Here is a 5,128-nt window from a genome sequence, read left to right on the forward strand (position 1 = left end):
TAGGCCAGGGTAGGAAAACTCTGGCCTTCCAGCTGTGGTGAAACTATAAATCTGCCTCTGGTAGTCATACCCGTAGCTATCAGACTTGCAATGCACCACAGGCCTGGAGTTTACCTACCCCTGTTGTATGGGATTCTGGAGTTTACCTACCCCTGTTGTATGGGATTACTACACAGAAATTAAGCAGTGTGTTTTGAGTTATGGAGTGGAAGGCCAAAAATAATAGATTTTCTTCCCAAATGCATAAAGGGCTTCATCTTGAGTAATAAAACCAATGCATAACTAGTGCCTACATGGAGGTAAACTATCTTCTTGGCTGATCTTTCTCCCATGATATACAAGGGTGCTTCTACCCAAAGTGGTACTCACAAGTTATGGCCCAGGATGACTGGGAAACCCAAAACCTGGGAGTCTTGCAGCGTAACATCCTCTGAGGCTCTGGCGAAGACCTGGCACTCCTTAGATCCTGAGCTTCTGGCACACCCACATTTCTTGTGCTGACAATATCTCCCTGGCTCCTTGTGTTTAGAGAACCCTGCAACCAGCCACTCTCTGAGACCTGCATTGCAGGCCTTATTGCCTGCTTCAGTTGCTCCCACACCACTCCACAAAACAAGAAGCCTACATACCCCAGTGCCTTCGTTTCCAAGACCGTGAAACTCTACTACAGGTGCACTAACCCACTGATCCGAGCCCCATGTGCTGATTCCCCAAGAGGTTCAATCTCCTTCTCAGATTCAATAACTAAACCAGAAAAGATAGCTGCATTCCAGCATGAAAGCTGCCATCAAAGTTAATGAACAATCCGATGCATGACAGACAGACCACCTGAACTCCACCCTCTAACAAATTCACTCATAATCAGCTTATTTGGATTTCAGGTGGTCTGTCTTGCATCAGACCGTTCAATAAACTTTGAAATCCAAATTTTCCGGAGTGCAACTACCTTTTTTCTTTATTATTGAACATATTGCCCCCTTATATACCACCTTCTTATTAAATTTATAATGTTTTGATGAATGCTGTTAAAGCGGACCTTTCTTTATAAAGGGTCCTACCTGCTATGCTACCACACCATTCCTGTAATATATAAAAACTAACAGAAGTTCTGAAATACTTACCTTGTCTGCAGAAACTGCTCCTTTGGGCTTTTGCCGAAGCTAGTCATGTGAGCACCTGCCTTGGCATTTAGTCACGTATTGCTGAATATGAAGGGGAGGATCAGCGGGTGTGGGTAAGATACCAGAACGAGTCCTATGTTACAACACTTTGCCTGACAAATGGGTCCTGTGAGGCTCCGGAGCATTGCATTCACATGTCATGCTAAAGGAATACGAATAAAAAGGACATTCGGAAGCAGAATGGTGTGCAGACAACATATCTTCTAGATCAGTGGTTCTCAACTCGTGGGTCGCGACTAGGGTTGCCACCCATTATTGTTATTACATAATAATAATAAAAATCAGTTAATCGGGCTCCAGCAAAATGAATCTAATAACTGTGGTTGGGAAATTAGGCTGTAAACCCCATAGAGACAGGTCTGTTCTTTGTAAAGCACTGCAGAATTTGTTAGTACTACAGCAATTGGCTAAATAAAATAAATAATGGAAAACATGTACTTGGGATAAATATTACTGTAATCCAGTCCAGAATTTGTGCGTATCATTTTTTAAAACCAGGGTTTGAGGCAAAAAATATGTCAAGTGCTGAGCATTGGCTGGTAAAAATACCTTATGATAAGTTTAACCCAGAATGGGCCGCAGAATCAAGATAATATCATTTACAAGATTACAGATAAAGAGAATACAAGTTTAATTAAAATTTCAAAAGCTAAAGAGAACCCAAACACAAAGGAATGTGATTTTGCAGTGCACTATGATACCATAGTTACTTTAAAGTAGCTACAGTGACTTTTATCAAAGATGTGCAGTGCTCACCGAAGAAGCCGCTAAAATATATGGGTTATTTTGCCCCACACCAGGATAAATCACCCAGACTGGATCCACAGCACACCAACACACCTTTTGGGTTTCTTTATAGAATTTTTACTGAATAAGCTATGGTCCAATATTACAAATAATAGTAAGCCAAAGCAAGTAAAACAGAATTTGAAGCACATGTAACATAACACTTTTAAGCATTTAGACTTCCTCTCAGCTGCGGCTGTCTATCTCAACTATAGGTTATACTAGACTGACTAGAAATAACCAAGTCAGATTATAGCAAACAGAGAAGATGAAGTCCCAGTACATATATACCAAAGTTGCTAAAATACTGGCCAGTAGTCTATTTGACTAGCCGGCATTGGGGCCCAGGGTCCTGCTTGCAAAGATAATTGAAATACAGTAATTCAATTTCCGATGACCTCTCACCCTCCTGCAAGAGTTGAGCCTTGGCCGCTATTACCTCGCTGGCTAGCGAAAGGGGTGTCCCCCTCTCCAGCCAGCTATTCCCCAGACGTTGTCAGCGGCACAGCTGGTCTCTCTTCTAACAGCAGCCATCTCTCTATGACACAGCAGGTGACTATTCAACAGCAGCAGAATCAGCATTTGCTGTAGCGGAGATTAGGCAGTTTCCTCAGCGGTGCTTACAGCTATCTCTCAAGAATGTCAGTGATTATCACCACCAGATTTTTCTGTCTCCCTGGGGTGATAAATTAGACAGGCCTGAGCAGCAGGTCCTGTCACTTCCAGTGTCTCAGCCGTTCTTCCCGTGCTCCCAGAGGGAGCTGAGTCCACACCTCCCCAGATTGTAAAAGCCTCCTGGGAACTGTAGTTTGTTCTATGTAAGACAACACTGTCTCTCTCTAAACTACAAGTCCTATAAGTCTCTCTGCCATACAAGTCCTGATGGTAGTGATTAACTGTACCTGGTGAGAATCTGAGATGACGAGGGCGGCCTCCCTTACTTGTCTTGTCCAAACACCCCTGGTAATGATGGAGAAAGGGTGTAGGGACAGAAGAGGGGCATGAGTGCCTGAAGCTTGCACCAGTGTAGAGCAGAGCCGAAGTAAGGAACAAGCCGGGGACGATCAGGCGATCAGCGAGGTACAAATCAGCAGACAGAGGCATGGTCAGGAGCAGGCCGGGTCGGTAACGTGCAGGCAAGGCAGAATGTGATCTGCAAACGGAAGGAAGGTCCAGATCAAGCCAAGGTCAGGGGCAGGCAGCAATCAACAGAGTCCAAGAACAAGCCAGGTCAATATCAGGAACAACAGAATCAGGAACAGAGACACAGGAAGCAGGGTACTAGCTGAAGAATTCTCAGCACTGAGTGCATGGAAAATGCAAGTTTAAATAGGTCTTTTGGCGCCATGAGTAAACGTGAGCACCGTTGTGCGTGAACGTGCACATAGCATCTGCACGTAAACGCGTGCATTAGCGCCCATGCGCACAATTTCGAGCATTACCAGCACGGAACCGTCTCACACACACATGCTCAATGACTCTCACAGTTCCAATTCTATGACTGCTTGCTGGAGTTCTCTGACATTAACCCTTTACACAAAATAGCACTGTAGCAATGTAGCAACTGTGCAGAGCCTACAGATGTTTTCTGGAAGGTATCATCCACAGCACTCTGCTAGATGTGCAATCAGCAGTAGTAACTGTAAATTAACTTAAATATGATACTTTGCATTGCTATTATATTTATATTAGTGGTGTTGTCCACCTGCTTCATGAGCTGCTTCAGTTGACCCTTGTCCTGTTTATCAGATCTCTCAGATAGGCAATCCAATGGCCAAATATAGGAGCCTGCTCTACAGGCTAACAATGTTGCTGCCAATTGCAAAGCAGTGGCTTAAAGGAGAACTATGGGGTTCTATCAAAATGTGACATGCAGTATTTTTTCTGTCGTAAGCTGAACGGACTGCGCACGTGAGAACTGGAGCCCATAAAACACATAGGGATACATTGGGATGCATTTTGAGTGCAGCAGCATACGGAGCCGGTCAGCACACAAAACGGACGTCGTGTGAACAGGCCCTTAGAGTTGTCAACTTGAAACAGGAGGTGCTGTTACTGGCAGGATCTCCATGTAAGACATTTTGCAACAGATTCAAACAATGTTATTATGTATACAATGAGGCACGATGCCAAACATACTGAATTACTGCGAGCTTACAATCAACACACCAAAACTATACTGTTTCTATAGTAATAATTCACAAGGCCGACTCCTTTGTACCATTAGAGGCAAGCAAGCTTTAGGAAGGCAGTGAGCTGAAACAAAGTACTGATAAATGCTTACCTAAACTGAAGAAAGCTAATTCACCCAACTTGTTTACTTTCAGTTGGCCTCACTCTCAGTTTCACCTGGTTTAACCTTTCTTCTCTTGATGCTCTAATAATCAAATAAACATTAAGATAGAAATCACAAGTACCAGATTATGTATTCAAAAAATGCAGGTCACAAATGTCACTGCGGATTTGTTGGCTTTTTGTACAGATAAGGTTAATCTAGAAGTAGCATATGCTTCTTATGAGTCAACTTATTCAAGTTCATCCATACATAACAAATATTTATGTGAGCGGTTAATTAGCCACAAAGGACAATGATGGTTGTCAGAACACACACAAGGGCTTGTATATACAGGTTCTCTCTTTGCACCTGTGATTTATTCACCTACAAACAGCAAACCACAATTGCAGACAGAAGACTTACCAATATTTGGAGTTGATTGGAAGAGCGAAGAAGGGAAAACAATGTGCGGCATGCACTGTGGTAAAAAAAATAATGGGCTTGTTTTGCAATAGGGGGCCACGTACAGTAGGTATATGGCTCATAAGCTAAATGGGAAAAAAAGAAAACTACTGCACCTGCAAATGGTCAAATACAGATGGCCACTTTTATCATCTGAGAGCCTTTATGTTAAAAAAGAATGCTACCATGTTACCAGACACACTGCAACATTATCAGGGAGACTTCCATGTTGGTAATGAGAGACTCCTATGTTGTCAGAGAAATTATTAGACATGTGCACCAGCAAAAAATTAGTTTAGTTTAGTTTCATTTTGAAACAAAAAAAAAAATTGTTTCGTTTAGTTTCGTTTTGAAACAAAAAAAAAATTAGTTTAGTTTAGTTTAGTTTTTCGGGTCCGAAATTAAATTATTTTCGGACGAAATT

This window comes from Nanorana parkeri, unplaced genomic scaffold, assembly GCF_000935625.1.
Source record: "Nanorana parkeri isolate BGI_ZX_2015 unplaced genomic scaffold, ASM93562v1 scaffold211, whole genome shotgun sequence".
In the NCBI taxonomy this organism is placed as follows: domain Eukaryota; kingdom Metazoa; phylum Chordata; class Amphibia; order Anura; family Dicroglossidae; genus Nanorana; species Nanorana parkeri.